The sequence below is a fragment of the Salvelinus alpinus genome, chromosome 5, assembly GCF_045679555.1.
Source record: "Salvelinus alpinus chromosome 5, SLU_Salpinus.1, whole genome shotgun sequence".
Taxonomy (NCBI): Eukaryota; Metazoa; Chordata; class Actinopteri; order Salmoniformes; family Salmonidae; genus Salvelinus; species Salvelinus alpinus.
Window position 1 is genome coordinate 8,412,996 of NC_092090.1, and position 21,003 is coordinate 8,433,998.

The following is a 21,003-nucleotide window of genomic DNA, read 5'->3' on the forward strand; positions in this document are numbered from 1 at the left end:
GTTCAACTTTTAGTTAGTTTATGGAGAAATGTCTGTGTTTTTTTTGCCCACAACTTGAATGGCCAACTCAGATATCATTTCAGGCACATACACTACACATAAAATAGCTAAATTGCATTTTGTTGTGCAGTGGTTCAAAACTTAAACTTTAAACTTAAGCCTAACTTCAAACTTAAACTGGACTGTTTTGATTTAAAACCTTCAACCAACTTTCAAAACAAACTTCTCAAAGCAATACGTTAGTGAATTCAACAGGGTTTTTTTTTTTTTTTTTTTTTGGATCAATAATTGTCCTAAAGGCAACTCACTGTGAACCCTTTCTGTTGTCTATGCACTCATGTTGGCTTCAGTAGAGAGTTCAAATCCTCTGGCGCAGCTGAGAGACAATAGACAACAATAGGCAGGATATTCAGTCGAACGCAAAGAAACCCACACTAAGGAAAATAACCGTTTCGTGTGGTGAAAATGCACTTTGTAAGTTAAGTTTGCAGTGTGCACTCACATTGATTACATGGTTTAAACGAAAACAAACAACAACAACATCGAATTGGTTTTAATGAATCGTACTCCTTATCACAGGGAGAGCAGGGAGACTGTTTCAATGCTAGTTTGATTTGGTCTGCCTCACAAAATATTTTTATTTAATGTTTTCCTCTACATTCTACAGGTCTTAGATAAACCGAATGTGTTTTCATCAGCAGTTGATTATCTTGGTTGTTATTTTACAGGTGCTGTGTGGTGTTGCTACCCATTAGGGTTTATTAACAACGACAAAATAACATGAAATCTCCTGGCCAAAGATGTTAAATATCTACAGAGAGAACGCTCTTCAAACACCTCCTGAATATAATGACGTTTGGGATCCTTTTTATTGTGTCTGGTTCATGGACTCTCACCATTTAAATGTAAAAAAAAAAATATGATTTTGTATTCATTTGAGAGTTTTACACAACTTAAATTATTAATTTGCACATTAGATACCAATGTACAGTACATAGCAAAAATGAGGAACAAAAATAAGATTAGTATATTGTGTAAAAAAAAAAAAAAAAATCAGTTTGTGTGTTTTTGTGTATAGAGAATGTGATGATGGGGAATTTACAAGCCAAGGCTATAAAAGTGTTATATAGAAAATATTTTTATATAATTTTCACAAAATGCCATGAAGCAATATTTTGCGCTTTTTCCTTATGGACACGGTTTGTCACTTTGGTAAGTTACTTTAAGTGCACGGACATTGGGTGGGAGGGGGGGGGCTGAAAGTGAACCGTCTGTTGGTCGAAGGGAGTCATTGGTCCTACGTCATATCAAGGGGAAAATGACCTATAGTATTGTCATGATTGTTTCAATCAATCTGACATTGAAAGGGCTGTTGGTTTTTAAACGGGTTGATAGATCGTCGATATAGCAACATCCTTCAAGATCACCTCATTTATGAGACTGCAGGCGTGTTACACCCGTCATGGTTGGTCCACCGGGCTGCATATTGCCGACAAAACTGTAACACGTAGTTAACACCAAACGTTTTAAATGTGAAGGGGATATTTCTAGTTCCTGGTTAGTCACGAGTCATCAGAGGTCCCATCGCGTGATGACGGTGATATATTGAATCGTTCTTTTTAATTCATATGTAAAAGCACAACATATATTCATTAATACTATGTTGTACAACATATATTCATTAATACTATGTTGTACTTCCACAGTGGTTATTTGTCTGTCCCTACCATGGCATTATGTTGTCCTATAGTTTTGGGGTTAAAAGACATACTGTTGAGATTCAGGGGACCTGTATTCATACAGCGTCCCAGAGGAGCAATACTCATCTAGGATCCGGTCCCCCCCGCCCCCCTAGTCCATTCATTATAGTCTTAACAAAGTGGATCTGAGAACAGCACTCCTACTCTGGGAGGCTTAATGAATATGGGACCTGGTGTCTTGTCACCCAAACAGAACCCATCTATTCAGAGTCCTATGGAATAAACAGTAACGGTTAGAAGCCATCCACCCAGAGTCCTATGGAATAAACAGTGTCAACAGTAACGGTTATAACCCATCCATCCAGAGTCCTATGGAATAAACAGTGTCAACAGTAACGGTTAGAACCCATCCATCCAGAGTCCTATGGATTAAACAGTGTCAACAGTAACGGTTAGAACCCATCCATCCAGAGTCCTATGGATTAAACAGTGTCAACAGTAACGGTTATAACCCATCCATCCAGAGTCCTATGGAATAAACAGTGTCAACAGTAACGGTTAGAACCCATCCATCCAGAGTCCTATGGGATAAACAGTGTCAACAGTAACGGTTAGAACCCATCCATCCAGAGTCCTATGGATTAAACAGTGTCAACAGTAACGGTTAGAACCCATCCATCCAGAGTCCTATGGGATAAACAGTGTCAACAGTAACGGTTATAAGCCATCCATCCAGAGTCCTATGGATTAAACAGTGTCAACAGTAAGGGATAGCATATGGTACAGTTTCTTCCTCTCTACATAATGGTCACATTGTATGTATATGCAGAGCAAGATGGCAGGGTGTGTGTGTGTGTGTGAGCGCACTTGCGCGTGTCCCTGTGTGTGTGTGTGTCTGAGTCTAATCTGAAATACCTCAGTTGTCCTATTCGTGGGTTTAGCGGTTGTCAACAATGGTTTGGCATCGACTTTCACGTCTTTGATTTGCAATAATAATAAATTGTCCTTGTGTTCTGTTGTCGGTATAGATCAGGGGTTCCCAAACGTTTTCACTCGGAGCCCCCCTCTCCAGCGTTGGGTAACATCCTGTACCGTCCCCCCCCATCCCACGCCCCCCCGTCCCGTACCCCCCCCCCCCCCCCCCCTATGGGCACAAGCACTGTTCATGACGCAAACTGTTGACACCCCGCTTGTTGGCGGAGAGAATTTAGCAGGTTTAAAAGCTTATTTCCTGCAGTTCTACACATGTTGTCATATGACAAGGAAAATGTTGCCGTTTAAATGCTCATTTTCTCACAATTATTTTACAATTTTGTCATGTCTAATGTGGATTCATGTGATATTTGAGTGACTCAAAAAGGGTTGGGGGGGGCGGGGGGGCCCACAGTTTGGGAACCACTGGTATAGACGACCACCTATTGTTTCAGCCAATCAGCTGTGTTTCAGTACAATGTCTATATGGGGGTACGTGTCAATGAAGCCAAATGTTACTTTTTTTTTAGTGTGTCCTAGTTTGCCCTACATTGCAATAACAACGATAGAGACCTTTGAAAATTGGACGATCCAAACCTTTATTCAAAGAAAGCACTGTTGTGATATTTAAATAAGGCAAGAAACAATGCTTAACCTACTGTACCAGTGAGTGGATGAGGTGCTGTGCAGCACCACTACCTACCAGTGAGTGGATGAGGTGATGAGCATCACCAATACCTACCAGTGAGTGGATGAGGTGCTGTGCATCACCAATCCTACCAGTGAGTGGATGAGGTGATGAGCATCACCAATACCTACCAGTGAGTGGATGAGGTGCTGTGCATCACCAATACCTACCAGTGAGTGGATGAGGTGCTGTGCATCACCAATACCTACCAGTGAGTGGATGAGGTGATGAGCATCACCAATACCTACCAGTGAGTGGATGAGGTGCTGTGCATCACCAATACCTACCAGTGAGTGGATGAGGTGCTGTGCATCACCAATACCTACCAGTGAGTGGATGAGGTGATGTGCATCACCAATACCTACCAGTGAGTGGATGAGGTGATGTGCATCACCAATACCTACCAGTGAGTGGATGAGGTGCTGTGCATCACCAATACCTACCAGTGAGTGGATGAGGTGATGTGCAGCACCAATACCTACCAGTGAGTGGATGAGGTGATGTGCATCACCAATACCTACCAGTGAGTGGATGAGGTGATGTGCATCACCAATACCTACCAATGAGTGGATGAGGTGCTGTGCAGCACCAATACCTACCAGTGAGTGGATGAGGTGCTGTGCAGCACCAATACCTACCAGTGAGTGGATGAGGTCATGTGCAGAGTTAGTTTGTGTCTTACCTTGTTGAGAGGTAGTGTGTGGTTCATATAGCCCATTGCAGTGGGATGTGTTCATAACTTAAACAATTATAATAACAATCATTTATACCTGTCTCACGTTTCTGCCTCTGTTGTTTTTCCACTTTTGGGAAATGTTTGAATACTGTAAAATGTTTCTGTGTGGAAAATATCACCAGAACCAACTAGGGCAACAACATTCCAGCAAATGTCTTTCCCAGGTTTGACAGACATTCTGGTTGGGGGGGTTACCGGTGTTCCTGCGTATTCCCTCCTAAATTCCAGGAATATTCCTACCAGGACTTCTGGGAATTTTGGGAATGTTACTGGAATTTATCAACCTCACTGTAGTACAACCCCAGTACGTATCTCCCCCTCAGGCCTATCCCACCCTAGTACCACCCTAGTACCACCTTAGTACCACCTTAGTACCACCCTAGTACTACCCTAGTACCACCTTAGTACCACCCTAGTACCACCTTAGTACCACCCTAGTACCACCCTAGTACCACACCAGTATTACCCTAGTACCACCCTAGTACCACCCTAGTACCACACCAGTATTACCCTAGTATCACCCTAGTACCACACCAGTATTACCCTAGTACCACCCTAGTATCACCCTAGTACCACACCAGTATTACCCTAGTATCACCCTAGTACCACCTTAGTACCACACCAGTATTACCCTAGTACCACCTCACACCAGTACCACCCTAGTACCACCCTAGTACCACCTCACCCCAGTACCACCCCAGTACCACCCTAGTACCTCTCTTTCCCTCAGGTCCAGTTATCTCTAGCCTAGCTCTCCCACTTAGCCGACATCAGTTACAGGAGTTCTGCTTCTCTTTTCAAAGTAGCAGGAGAACCTCGGATGGCCCAGAGGCTGTAAACCTCGATGTAAAACAATATTTACTAAGCAGTAGATCTCCCAAGGAGAAATATCACTACGTGGACAAAAGTATGTGGACACGTGTTGGTCGAGCATCTCGTTCAAAAATCATGGGCATTAATATGGAGGAATGGAGCAGGGGGTTTACCCAGACAGGAAGTCCCCATACTGCTCCATTGCTGAATTCTCATGGCCATTTCTCCTAAAGGGTTACCCAGACAGGAAGTGCCTATACTGCTCACTTCCTCCATTCTCGTGACCATTTGTCCTAAAGGGTTACCCAGACAGGAAGTGCCTATACTGCTCACTTCCTCCATTCTCGTGACCATTTGTCCTAAAGGGTTACCCAGACAGAAAGTCCCAGTCTTTACCATGAGGCTTTATTCCACCAAGCTCACAGACCCAGGTATGTGTCCCCAATGGCACCCTATTCCCTATTTAGTGCACTACTTTTGACCAGAGCCCTATGGCACCCTATTCCCTATATAGTGCACTACTTTTGACCAGAGCCCTATGGGAATAAGGTGCCATTTCAGACGCTGACCCAGCTCTCTGACCTGTTGCCTCACGTGGCCCTGACTGTGGTTTAAACCCATGTGACCTCGTTCTCTAACCTCTGATCAGTACAATAACACAGGACTGTAACAGGAACCTTCCTCAACAATGGGTTTCATTCTCCACTGCACACTAACACTAGCTAGCTAAGTAGTTAGCACTACTGCTGCCTTGAGGCGGTTTTTTAAAGGGAAAACTCTTCATTCTCCACTGCACACTAACACTAGCTAGCTAAGTAGTTAGCACTACTATTGAGTGGCTCCAGAGTGGCGCAGTGGTCTAAGGCACTGCATCTCAGGGTTAGAGGTGTCACTACAGACCCTGGTTCGATTCCAGCCTGTATCACAACTGGCCATGTCTTATGCACTGAACAATCCCACCATAGTGGACTACTCAGTGGTGGAAAAAGTACCTAATTGTCGTACTTGAGTGAAAGTAAATATACCTTTATAGAAAATGACTGAAGTAAAAGTGAAAGTAACCCGGTAAAATACTATTTGAGTAAAAGTTTTAAAGTATTTTGGTTTTAAATATTATTTAAGTATCGAAAGTAAAAAATAAAAGTATAAATCATTTCAAATGTCTTATATTAAGCAAACCAGATGACAGGAATTACCCTAAATAGTGAGAGAATTAAAGCAGAAGTGGTTAAAAAGTGAGGGATGAAATAAAAGGAAGTGAAACGTCCATTTTCAGGTGAAATGACGCAGGGAGAAACGTAAGGAGTCCAATGTGTCAATGTCTGGTTGTTATTAGTTATCCTTATGACTTCTTATGCGTCCTCATGTATCCTTATGACTTCTTATGCGTCCTCATGTATCCTTATGACTTCTTATGCGTCCTCATGTATCCTTATGACTTCTTGGCTGTGTCCCAAATGGAACCATTTTCCCCATGAGTTGTTATGTGCCCTCATGAGTTGTTATGTGTCCTCATGAGTTGTTATGTGTCCTCATGAGTTGTTATGTGTCTTCATGAGTTGTTATGTGTCCTCATGAGTTGTTATGTGTCCTCATGAGTTGTTATGTGTCCTCATGAGTTGTTATGTGTCCTCATGAGTTGTTATGTGTCCTCATGAGTTGTTATGTGCCCTTATGAGTTGTTATGTGCCCTCATGAGTTGTTATGTGTCCTCATGAGTTGTTATGTGTCCTCATGAGTTGTTATGTGTCCTCATGAGTTGTTATGTGTCCTCATGAGTTGTTATGTGTCCTCATGAGTTGTTATGTGTCCTCATGAGTTGTTATGTGCCCTTATGAGTTGTTATGTGCCCTTATGAGTTGTTATGTGCCCTTATGAGTTGTTATGTGCCCTTATGAGTTGTTATGTGCCCTTTATGAGTTGTTATGTGCCCTTATGAGTTGCTATGTGCCCTTATGAGTTGTTATGTGCCCTTAGGAGTTGTTATGTGTCCTCATGAGTTGTTATGTGCCCTTAGGAGTTGTTATGTGTCCTCATGAGTTGTTATGTGCCCTTATGAGTTGTTATGTGCCCTCATGAGTTGTTATGTGCCCTTATGAGTTGTTATGTGCCCTTATGAGTTGTTATGTGCCCTTATGAGTTGTTATGTGTCCTCATGAGTTGTTATATGCCCTTAGGAGTTGTTATGTGTCCTCATGAGTTGTTATGTGCCCTTATGAGTTGTTATGTGCCCTCATGAGTTGTTATGTGCCCTTATGAGTTGTTATGTGCCCTTTATGAGTTGTTATGTGTCCTCATGAGTTGTTATGTGTCCTCATGAGTTGTTATGTGTCCTCATGAGTTGTTATGTGTCCTCATGAGTTGTTATGTGTCCTCATGAGTTGTTATGTGCCCTTATGAGTTGTTATGTGTCCTCATGAGTTGTTATGTGTCCTCATGAGTTGTTATGTGTCCTCATGAGTTGTTATGTGTCCTCATGAGTTGTTATGTGTCCTCATGAGTTGTTATGTGCCCTTATGAGTTGTTATGTGTCCTCATGAGTTGTTATGTGCCCTTATGAGTTGTTATGTGTCCTTTATAAGTTGTTATGTGCCCTTATGAGTTGTTATGTGCCCTTAGGAGTTGTTATGTGTCCTCATGAGTTGTTATGTGTCCTCATGAGTTGTTATGTGCCCTTATGAGTTGTTATGTGCCCTTAGGAGTTGTTATGTGCCCTTATGAGTTGTTATGTGTCCTCATGAGTTGTTATGTGTCCTCATGAGTTGTTATGTGCCCTTATGAGTTGTTATGTGCCCTTAGGAGTTGTTATGTGTCCTCATGAGTTGTTATGTGTCCTCATGAGTTGTTATGTGCCCTTATGAGTTGTTATGTGCCCTTAGGAGTTGTTATGTGTCCTTATGAGTTGTTATGTGTCCTTTATGAGGTGTTATGTGCCCTTATGAGTTGTTATGTACCCTTAGGAGTTGTTATGTGCCCTTATGAGTTGTTATGTGCCCTTATGAGTTGTTATGTGTCCTTTATGAGTTGTTATGTGTCCTCATGAGTTGTTATGTGTCCTCATGAGTTGTTATGTGTCCTCATGAGTTGTTATGTGTCCTTATGAGTTGTTATGTGTCCTCATGAGTTGTTATGTGTCCTTATGAGTTGCTATGTGTCCTTTATGAGTTGTTATGTGTTCTTTATGAGTTGTTATGTGCCCTCATGAGTTGTTATGTGTCCTCATGAGTTGTTGTGTGCCCTTATGAGTTGTGTGCCCTTATGAGTTGTTATGTGTCCTCATGAGTTGTTATGTGTCCTCATGAGTTGTTATTTACATTTACATTTAAGTCATTTAGCAGACGCTCTTATCCAGAGCGACTTACAAATTGGTGCATTCACCTTATGATATCCAGTGGAACTGTGCCCTTATGAGTTGTTATGTGTCCTCATGAGTTGTTATGTGCCCTTATGAGTTGTTATGTGCCCTCATGAGTTGTTATGTGCCCTTATGAGTTGTTATGTGTCCTTTATGAGTTGTTATGTGCCCTTATGAGTTGTTATGTGCCCTTAGGAGTTGTTATGTGTCCTCATGAGTTGTTATGTGTCCTTTATAAGTTGTTATGTGCCCTTATGAGTTGTTATGTGTCCTTTATAAGTTGTTATGTGCCCTTATGAGTTGTTATGTGCCCTTAGGAGTTGTTATGTGCCCTTTATGAGTTGTTATGTGCCCTTAGGAGTTGTTATGTGCCCTCATGAGTTGTTATGTGCCCTCATGTGAACACTGGTGAGAATGTGCCCAGTCCTCCAATCCTCTCTGGCCCCTCTCTCACAGAGACCTTGGCATGGATACCCCAATCAGTGTGACCTGAATAGAAAATGCACTGCCCTCACTTGTACGCTATAGTAAATATTTATCTAACGAAACCCTGATTTCAACACAGGCTTTTTACCAATAATCCCTTATCGGTTCCTAGAAAGAGATAGAGGGGTGATTAGGGTAACCTTGCCGTGACAGGGAATTGGAAAGTACATATAGAAAATGGAATTAGAAGATTAGTATTATATCGCCGTGTCTCTGTTGAATTAATAAGAGACGTTTGTACTTCAGGGGATGTGTTCCAAATGGCACCCTATTCCCTTTATAGTGCACTACTTTTTACCAGGTCCCATGGTCAGAAGTAGTGCACTATAAAGGGAATCGGTTTGGGATGCAGCCCCACAGTGAGTTTGATCTCCTATGTACCAGCCTCTGTTCCCAGTACACTCAGTTCTCTAGTCAGTCTGTACACTGTGGGAGTGTGTCAATACACTCAGTTCTCTAGTCAGTCAGCACACTGTGGGAGTGTGTCAATACACTCAGTTCTCTAGTCAGTCTGTACACTGTGGGAGTGTGTCAATACACTCAGTTCTCTAGTCAGTCTGTACACTGTGGGAGTGTGTCAATACTCTCAGTTCTCTAGTCAGTCTGTACACTGTGGGAGTGTGTCAATACACTCAGTTCTCTAGTCAGTCTGTACACTGTGGGAGTGTGTCAATACTCTCAGTTCTCTAGTCAGTCTGTACACTGTGGGAGTGTGTCAATACTCTCAGTTCTCTAGCCAGTCAGCACACTGTGGGAGTGTGTCAATACTCTCAGTTCTCTAGTCAGTCTGCACACTGTGGGAGTGTGTCAATACTCTCAGTTCTCTAGTCAGTCTGTACACTGTGGGAGTGTGTCAATACTCTCAGTTCTCTAGTCAGTCTGCACACTGTGGGAGTGTGTCAATACTCTCAGTTCTCTAGTCAGTCTGTACACTGTGGGAGTGTGTCAATACTCTCAGTTCTCTAGTCAGTCTGCACACTGTGGGAGTGTGTCAATACTCTCAGTTCTCTAGTCAGTCTGTACACTGTGGGAGTGTGTCAATACTCTCAGTTCTAACACTACTGTCAATACATCCATGACCAACCATCCAATCTAACACTACTGTCAATACATCCATGACCAACCATCCAATCTAACACTACTGTCAATACATCCATGACCAACCATCCAATCTAACACTACTGTCAATACATCCATGACCAACCATCCAATCTAACACTACTGTCAATACATCCATGACCAACCATCCAATCTAACACTACTGTCAATACATCCATGATCAACCATCCAATCTAACACTACTGTCAATACATCCATGACCAACCATCCAATCTAACACTACTCTCAGTACATCCATGACCAATCATCCAATCTAACACTACTGTCAATACATCCATGACCAACCATCCAATCTAACACTACTGTCAATACATCCATGACCAACCATCCAATCTAACACTACTGTCAATACATCCTTGACCAACCATCCAATCTAACACTACTGTCAATACATCCATGACCAACCATCCAATCTAACACTACTGTCAATACATCCATGACCAACCATCCAATCTAACACTACTCTCAGTACATCCATGACCAATCATCCAATCTAACAGTGCTGTCAATACATCCATGACCAACCATGCAGTCTAACGCCACGAACGTAGAGGTGAGCATTATTACCTGAGTATTAAACAGTGTATTAACATAATGATTCCAACACCTTCCTTCCGTCCCTGCCAGCTCTCTTCCGTCACCGCCACCTCTCCCTGCAACCCAATGCTCCGTTAATTAAATCTGACCGCTTTGCTGTGATAGCAGAAAGATTTCCCGGTTTTGACAGAGGAGGACACAGACTTCTTTCAGAGTGACATTGGCAGGTTGCCTTGCCCCCAGTATCATTCAGATATAATATATTCCCGCTCTATGCCAGTAACTAGACATGACGATGAACTGCCAATGTGGCATGGAGGATCAACTTCATAGTCAGAACTATCGGTTGACTTTTCTTCCCCGGGAGAAACTCCAGGCTCTAGTTGTAGTTGTAGCCAGTAACCAGGGCCCAGTTGTTCCTGGTGGTGTCATGTAGACAGTAACCAGGGCCCAGTTGTTCCTGGTGGTGTCATGTAGACAGTAACCAGGGCCCAGTTGTTCCTGGTGGTGTCATGTAGACAGTAACCAGGGCCCAGTTGTTCCTGGTGGTGTCATGTAGACAGTAACCAGGGCCCAGTTGTTCCTGGTGGTGTCATGTAGACAGTAACCAGGGCCCAGTTGTTCCTGGTGGTGTCATGTAGCCAGTACCAGGGCCCAGTTGTTCCTGGTGGTGTCATGTAGACAGTAACCAGGGCCCAGTTGTTCCTGGTGGTGTCATGTAGCCAGTAACCAGGGCCCAGTTGTTCCTGGTGGTGTCATGTAGACAGTAACCAGGGCCCAGTTGTTCCTGGTGGTGTCATGTAGCCAGTAACCAGGGCCCAGTTGTTCCTGGTGGTGTCATGTAGACAGTAACCAGGGCCCAGTTGTTCCTGGTGGTGTCATGTAGACAGTAACCCAGGCCCAGTTGTTCCTGGTGGTGTCATGTAGACAGTAACCAGGGCCCAGTTGTTCCTGGTGGTGTCATGTAGCCAGTAACCAGGGCCCAGTTGTTCCTGGTGGTGTCATGTAGACAGTAACCATGGCCCAGTTGTTCCTGGTGGTGTCATGTAGCCAGTAACCAGGGCCCAGCTGTTCCTGCTGATGTCATGTAGCCAGTAACCAGGGCCCAGTTGTTCCTGGTGGTGTCATGTAGCCAGTAACCAGGGCCCAGTTGTTCCTGGTGGTGTCATGTAGCCAGTAACCAGGGCCCAGTTGTTCCTGGTGGTGTCATGTAGACAGTAACCAGGGCCCAGTTGTTGGTGGTGGTGTCATGTAGCCAGTAACCAGGGCCCAGTTGTTCCTGGTGGTGTCATGTAGCCAGTAACCAGGGCCCAGTTGTTCCTGGTGGTGTCATGTAGACAGTAACCAGGGCCCAGTTGTTCCTGGTGGTGTCATGTAGCCAGTAACCAGGGCCCAGTTGTTCCTGGTGGTGTCATGTAGCCAGTAACCAGGGCCCAGTTGTTCCTGGTGGTGTCATGTAGCCAGTAACCAGGGCCCAGTTGTTCCTGGTGGTGTCATGTAGACAGTAACCAGGGCCCAGCTGTTCCTGCTGATGTCATGTAGCCAGTAACCAGGGCCCAGTTGTTCCTGGTGGTGTCATGTAGCCAGTAACCAGGGCCCAGTTGTTCCTGGTGGTGTCATGTAGACAGTAACCAGGGCCCAGTTGTTCCTGGTGGTGTCATGTAGACAGTAACCCAGGTGTGTCCTATCATGTGACCTAGTGATATACTGTAAGAAGAGCCCAGGTGTGTCCTATCATGTGACCTAGTGATATACTGTAAGAAGGGCCCAGGTGTGTCCCATCATGTGACCTAGTGATATACTGTAATAAGAGCCCAGGTATGCTGGGTCCTATCATGTGACCTAGTTATATACTGTAATAAGAGCCCAGGTATGCTGGGTCCTATCATGTGACCTAGTGATATACTGTAAGAAGAGCCCAGGTATGCTGGGTCCTATCATGTGACCTAGTGATATACTGTAAGAAGAGCCCAGGTATGCTGGGTCCTATCATGTGACCTAGTGATATACTGTAAGAAGAGCCCAGGTATGCTGGGTCCTATCATGTGACCTAGTGATATACAGTAAGAAGAGCCCAGGTATGCTGGGTCCTATCATGTGACCTAGTTATATACTGTAAGAAGACCCCAGGTATGCTGGGTCCTATCATGTGACCTAGTTATATACTGTAAGAAGAGCCCAGGTATGCTGGGTCCTATCATGTGACCTAGTGATATACTGTAAGAAGAGCCCAGGTATGCTGGGTCCTATCATGTGACCTAATGATATACTGTAAGAAGAGCCCAGGTATGCTGGGTCCTATCATGTGACCTAGTGATATACTGTAAGAAGAGCCCAGGTGTGTCCCATCATGTGACCTAGTGATATACTGTAAGAAGAGCCCAGGTGTGTCCTATCATGTGACCTAGTGATATACTGTAAGAAGAGCCCAGGTGTGTCCTATCATGTGACCTAGTGATATACTGTAAGAAGAGCCCAGGTGTGTCCTATCATGTGACCTAGTGATATACTGTAAGAAGAGCCCAGGTGTGTCCCATCATGTGACCTAGTTATATACTGTAAGAAGAGCCCAGGTGTGTCCTATCATGTGACCTAGTGATATACTGTAAGAAGAGCCCAGGTGTGTCCTATCATGTGACCTAGTGATATACTGTAAGAAGAGCCCAGGTGTGTCCTATCATGTGACCTAGTGATATACTGTAAGAAGAGCCCAGGTGTGTCCTATCATGTGACCTAGTGATATACTGTAAGAAGAGCCCAGGTGTGTCCTATCATGTGACCTAGTTATATACTGTAAGAAGAGCCCAGGTGTGTCCTATCATGTGACCTAGTGATATACTGTAAGAAGAGCCCAGGTGTGTCCTATCATGTGACCTAGTGATATACTGTAAGAAGAGCCCAGGTGTGTCCCATCATGTGACCTAGTTATATACTGTAATAAGAGCCCAGGTGTGTCCCATCATGTGACCTAGTGATATACTGTAAGAAGAGCCCAGGTATGCTGGGTCCTATCATGTGACCTAGTGATATACTGTAAGAAGAGCCCAGGTGTGTCCCATCATGTGACCTAGTGATATACTGTAAGAAGAGCCCAGGTGTGTCCCATCATGTGACCTAGTTATATACTGTAATAAGAGCCCAGGTGTGTCCTATCATGTGACCTAGTGATATACTGTAAGAAGAGCCCAGGTGTGTCCCATCATGTGACCTAGTTATATACTGTAATAAGAGCCCAGGTGTGTCCCATCATGTGACCTAGTGATATACTGTAAGAAGAGCCCAGGTATGCTGGGTCCTATCATGTGACCTAGTGATATACTGTAAGAAGAGCCCAGGTGTGTCCTATCATGTGACCTAGTGATATACTGTAAGAAGAGCCCAGGTGTGTCCCATCATGTGACCTAGTGATTTACTGTAAGAAGAGCCCAGGTGTGTCCTATCATGTGACCTAGTGATATACTGTAATAAGAGCCCAGGTGTGTCCTATCATGTGACCTAGTGATATACTGTAATAAGAGCCCAGGTGTGTCCTATCATGTGACCTAGTGATTTACTGTAAGAAGAGCCCAGGTGTGTCCTATCATGTGACCTAGTGATATACTGTAAGAAGAGCCCAGGTGTGTCCTATCATGTGACCTAGTTATATACTGTAAGAAGAGCCCAGGTATGCTGGGTCCTATCATGTGACCTAGTTATATACTGTAAGAAGAGCCCAGGTGTGTCCTATCATGTGACCTAGTGATATACTGTAATAAGAGCCCAGGTGTGTCCTATCATGTGACCTAGTTATATACTGTAAGAAGATCCCAGGTGTGTCCTATCATGTGACCTAGTGATATACTTTAAGAAGAGCCCAGGTGTGTCCTATCATGTGACCTAGTTATATACTGTAAGAAGAGCCCAGGTGTGTCCTATCATGTGACCTAGTGATATACTGTAAGAAGAGCCAAGGTGTGTCCTATCATGTGACCTAGTGATATACTGTAAGAAGAGCCCAGGTGTGTCCTATCATGTGACCTAGTGATATACTGTAAGAAGAGCCCAGGTATGCTGGGTCCTATCTGATATAATGTAAGAAGAGCCCAGGTATGCTGGGTCCTATCATGTGATCTATTGATATACTGTAAGAATAGCCCAGGTATGCTGGGTCCTATCATGTGACCTAGTGATATACTGTAAGAAGAGCCCAGGTATGCTGGGTCCTATCATGTGACCTAGTTATATACTGTAAGAAGAGCCCAGGTATGCTGGGTCCTATCATGTGACCTAGTGATATACTGTAAGAAGAGCCCAGGTATGCTGGGTCCTATCTGATATACTGTAAGAAGAGCCCAGGTATGCTGGGTCCTATCATGTGATCTAGTGATATACTGTAAGAATAGCCCAGGTATGCTGGGTCCTATCATGTGATCTAGTGATATACTGTAAGAAGAGCCCAGGTATGCTGGGTCCTATCATGTGACCTAGTGATATACTGTAAGAAGAGCCCAGGTATGCTGGGTCCTATCATGTGACCTAGTTATATACTGTAAGAAGAGCCCAGGTATGCTGGGTCCTATCATCTGACCTAGTGATATACTGTAAGAAGAGCCCAGGTATGCTGGGTCCTATCATGTGACCTAGTTATATACTGTAAGAGGGGCCCAGGTATGCTGGGTCCTATCATGTGACCCAGTGATATACTGTAAGAAGACCCCAGGTATGCTGGGTCCTATCATGTGACCTAGTGATATACTGTAAGAAGAGCCCAGGTATGCTGGGTCCTATCATGTGACCTAGTGATATACTGTAATAAGATCCCAGGTATGCTGGGTCCTATCATGTGACCTAGTGATATACTGTAAGAAGAGCCCAGGTATGCTGGGTCCTATCATGTGACCTAGTGATATACTGTAAGAAGAGCCCAGGTATGCTGGGTCCTATCATGTGACCTAGTGATATACTGTAAGAAGAGCCCAGGTATGCTGGGTCCTATCATGTGACCTAGTGATATACAGTAAGAAGAGCCCAGGTATGCTGGGTCCTATCATGTGACCTAGTTATATACTGTAAGAAGAGCCCAGGTATGCTGGGTCCTATCATGTGACCTAGTTATATACTGTAAGAAGAGCCCAGGTATGCTGGGTCCTATCATGTGACCTAGTGATATACTGTAAGAAGAGCCCAGGTATGCTGGGTCCTATCATGTGACCTAATGATATACTGTAAGAAGAGCCCAGGTATGCTGGGTCCTATCATGTGACCTAGTGATATACTGTAAGAAGAGCCCAGGTGTGTCCCATCATGTGACCTAGTGATATACTGTAAGAAGAGCCCAGGTGTGTCCTATCATGTGACCTAGTGATATACTGTAAGAAGAGCCCAGGTGTGTCCTATCATGTGACCTAGTGATATACTGTAAGAAGAGCCCAGGTGTGTCCTATCATGTGACCTAGTGATATACTGTAAGAAGAGCCCAGGTGTGTCCTATCATGTGACCTAGTGATATACTGTAAGAAGAGCCCAGGTGTGTCCCATCATGTGACCTAGTTATATACTGTAATAAGAGCCCAGGTATGCTGGGTCCTATCATGTGACCTAGTTATATACTGTAAGAAGAGCCCAGGTGTGTCCTATCATGTGACCTAGTGATATACTGTAAGAAGTGCCCAGGTGTGTCCTATCATGTGACCTAGTTATATACTGTAATAAGATCCCAGGTGTGTCCTATCATGTGACCTAGTGATATACTGTAAGAAGAGCCCAGGTGTGTCCTATCATGTGACCTAGTTATATACTGTAAGAAGAGCCCAGGTGTGTCCTATCATGTGACCTAGTTATATACTGTAAGAAGAGCCAAGGTGTGTCCTATCATGTGACCTAGTGATATACTGTAAGAAGAGCCCAGGTGTGTCCTATCATGTGACCTAGTGATATACTGTAAGAAGAGCCCAGGTATGCTGGGTCCTATCTGATATACTGTAAGAAGAGCCCAGGTATGCTGGGTCCTATCATGTGATCTATTGATATACTGTAAGAATAGCCCAGGTATGCTGGGTCCTATCATGTGACCTAGTGATATACTGTAAGAAGAGCCCAGGTATGCTGGGTCCTATCATGTGACCTAGTTATATACTGTAAGAAGAGCCCAGGTATGCTGGGTCCTATCATGTGACCTAGTGATATACTGTAAGAAGAGCCCAGGTATGCTGGGTCCTATCTGATATACTGTAAGAAGAGCCCAGGTATGCTGGGTCCTATCATGTGATCTAGTGATATACTGTAAGAATAGCCCAGGTATGCTGGGTCCTATCATGTGATCTAGTGATATACTGTAAGAAGAGCCCAGGTATGCTGGGTCCTATCATGTGACCTAGTGATATACTGTAAGAAGAGCCCAGGTATGCTGGGTCCTATCATGTGACCTAGTTATATACTGTAAGAAGAGCCCAGGTATGCTGGGTCCTATCATCTGACCTAGTGATATACTGTAAGAAGAGCCCAGGTATGCTGGGTCCTATCATGTGACCTAGTTATATACTGTAAGAGGGGCCCAGGTATGCTGGGTCCTATCATGTGACCCAGTGATATACTGTAAGAAGACCCCAGGTATGCTGGGTCCTATCATGTGACCTAGTGATATACTGTAAGAAGGGCCCAGGTATGCTGGGTCCTATCATGTGACCTAGTGATATACTGTAAGAAGAGCCCAGGTATGCTGGGTCCTATCATGTGACCTAGTGATATACTGTAAGAAGGGCCCAGGTATGCTGGGTCCTATCATGTGACCTAGTGATATACTGTAAGAAGAGCCCAGGTATGTCCTATCATGTGACCTAGTGATATACTGTAAGAAGAGCCCAGGTATGCTGGGTCCTATCATGTGACCTAGTTATATACTGTAAGAAGAGCCCAGGTGTGTCCTATCATGTGACCTAGTTATATACTGTAAGAAGAGCCCAGGTGTGTCCTATCATGTGACCTAATGATATACTGTAAGAAGAGCCCAGGTATGCTGGGTCCTATCATGTGACCTAGTGATATACTGTAAGAAGAGCCCAGGTATATCTTATCATGACTGGCAGCCAGGTTACCATACAGATAACTCTCATTGCGTCCCAAATGGCACCCTATTCCCTCCATTGAGCACTACTACAGGGCCCATAGTAATGATTAGGGAGCCATTTGGTACCCAGCCATAGTTGTCTGTTGTCAGGGTGATGAAACCGGCGTGAGCGGGCATATAGTGGGAGCTGTATGTGGCTATGAATTACTGTGCAAATTAAACTATCATCCAGAAAAAGACACTGACAACATTAAAATGATTATTTATCATATTTAAGCTAATGTCCAAAAAAAAGACACGTAAACATAAAAAAAAATGCTAATTTATGAATTTAATTTACCAAATGTAAACTTCACAAACCCATGCATACAAGTTAAGACAACATAACATTATATCGTATAATCCTGTTAATTTTTGTTCATATTTGCATAGGACAATAGTCATCACAAAATAATCATCTTCTAGGGAGTAAAAAATAACCTCATACAAAAAGGTAGATGTAAGCAGAGAGACACGTCAGACCAGGAACAGCTGTACATGTCTGTCATTCTGGACATGAATGTTTGCAGGGAACTGTACAGCTGGGTTACCTCAACATAGTGACTGAGTTTCATTGAGACGTTGTATACACATTATGGTTCCATGGCAGCATAGCTGTGGTATATACATACTGGGACAAATATTGGTCAATATTACAGAAGACAATCATTTAGACTCTAAAGAGGGTTCACCTTTATAAAGCAGTTACAGGTAAAGCCACCGGTGTGATGACATCAGGCGAACACAAACAGCGTTACCGTGACACTACTCTTTACAGCAAACTGACGATGAGCTTAAACACCACGTTCCCCCCTTTTTAGAAGGCAGGTTCTGTTGGTATGGTTACAGGGCAGTACAGAGACACACAGGGTGATCAACTAATCAATTAATCAGAGATTCAACCCTGATTGGATATCATTCTACCACTCTAAAGAGGGCGGGTGGTAATGCTAGTGGATAATGTACCATTCAATAAGAATCACCTCAGATATACTGTGTATTCCCCATATTTGTACTAGAGCTACAGAATGTTAGCTTAGCCCGTAGACTACTTGGTCTCAGAGACGACACTTAACAGTACAGTAGGAGACATATTTCTGCTTCGAATGGAAACTTCCAGCCACATATTTCTGCCTGCAGCAGTGTTTCTACATCTTGTGTGATCAAACAAGGATCAAGACAACCAAAACTAACAAGGTGGAGGACTGTAACATTCCTACAGGATTCCTCGAATAGAGCTCAGAGGAATTATCATGTGACCGTTCGGACTTCAGAGGCCCTCGTTGACAGATATGAACACAGTGATGTAGTGGACATTATGAACACAGTGATGTAGTGGACATTATGAACACAGTCTACTGTATTGGACATTATGAACACAGTGATGTAGTGGACATTATGAACACAGTGATGTAGTGGACATTATGAACACAGTCTACTGTACTGGACATTATGAACACAGTCTACTGTAGTGGACATTATGAACACAGTCTACTGTATTGGACATTATGAACACAGTCTACTGTATTGGACATTATGAACACAGTGATGTAGTGGACATTATGAACACAGTCTACTGTATTGGACATTATGAACTCAGTCTACTGTAGTGGACATTATGAACACAGTCTACTGTACTGGACATTATGAACACAGTGATGTAGTGGACATTATGAACACAGTCTACTGTATTGGACATTATGAACACAGTCTACTGTATTGGACATTATGAACACAGTGATGTACTGGACATTATGAACACAGTGATGTAGTGGACATTATGAACACAGTCTACTGTAGTGGACATTATGAACACAGTGATGTACTGGACATTATGAACACAGTGATGTAGTGGACATTATGAACACAGTCTACTGTACTGGACATTATGAACACAGTCTACTGTATTGGACATTATGAACACAGTCTACTGTACTGGACATTATGAACACAGTGATGTAGTGGACATTATGAACACAGTCTACTGTAGTGGACATTATGAACACAGTGATGTACTGGACATTATGAACACAGTGATGTAGTGGACATTATGAACACAGTCTACTGTATTGGACATTATGAACACAGTCTACTGTACTGGTCATTATGAACACAGTGATGTACTGGACATTATGAACACAGTGATGTAGTGGACATTATGAACACAGTCTACTGTAGTGGACATTATGAACACAGTGATGTACTGGACATTATGAACACAGTGATGTAGTGGACATTATGAACACAGTCTACTGTATTGGACATTATGAACACAGTGATGTACTGGACATTATGAACACAGTCTACTGTACTGGACATTATGAACACAGTCTACTGTAGTGGACATTATGAACACAGTCTACTGTAGTGGACATTATGAACACAGTCTACTGTAGTGGACATTATGAACACAGTGATGTAGTGGACATTATGAACACAGTCTACTGTAGTGGACATTATGAACACAGTCTACTGTATTGGACATTATGAACACAGTCTACTGTACTGGACATTATGAACACAGTCTACTGTACTGGACATTATGAACACAGTCTACTGTACTGGACATTATGAACACAGTCTACTGTAGTGGACATTATGAACACAGTCTACTGTATTGGACATTATGAACACAGTCTACTGTAGTGGGCATTATGAACACAGTGATGTAGTGGACATTATGAACACAGTCTACTGTACTGGACATTATGAACACAGTCTACTGTACTGGTCATTATGAACACAGTCTACTGTATTGGACATTATGAACACAGTCTACTGTACTGGACATTATGAACACAGTCTACTGTTCTGGACATTATGAACACAGTGATGTACTGGACATTATGAACACAGTTCAGTGTATTGTATATATCTGAAATGGCACCCTACTTACATTTTAAAGTGCACTGCTTTGGAACAGAGCTTGTGGACTACAGAAACTAGGGTGTCATTCTGGACCACAGTCACCTGCTGACATCATAACGGAGCATGAGGTAACAGAGTGTCTTGCTGCCATGGTAACCATAGGAAACCAAATCCTCACAAAGATGCAGGACAACCCTCCCGCTGTGGTTATAAAAGCAACGTAGGTCCTCATTAAGAGATATGGTGGTAGAGACCTCTTCCCAGACGTCTTGTTCTCTTGTGAGCAGGTCCTCATTAAGAGATGTGTAGGTAGAGACCTGTTCCCAGACCTCTTGTTAGCAGGTCCTCATTAAGAGATATGTAGGTAGAGACCTCTTCCCAGACCTCTTGTGAGCAGGTCCTCATTAAGAGATATGGCGGTAGAGAACTCTTCCCAGACCTCTTGTTAGCAGGTCCTCATTAAGAGATATGTAGGTAGAGACCTGTTCCCAGACCTCTTGTTAGCAGGTCCTCATTAAGAGATATGTAGGTAGAGACCTCTTCCCAGACCTCTTGTTAGCAGGTCCTCATTAAGAGATATGTAGGTAGAGACCTGTTCCCAGACCTCTTGTTAGCAGGTCCTCAGGTCCTCACCCTCATCCTACT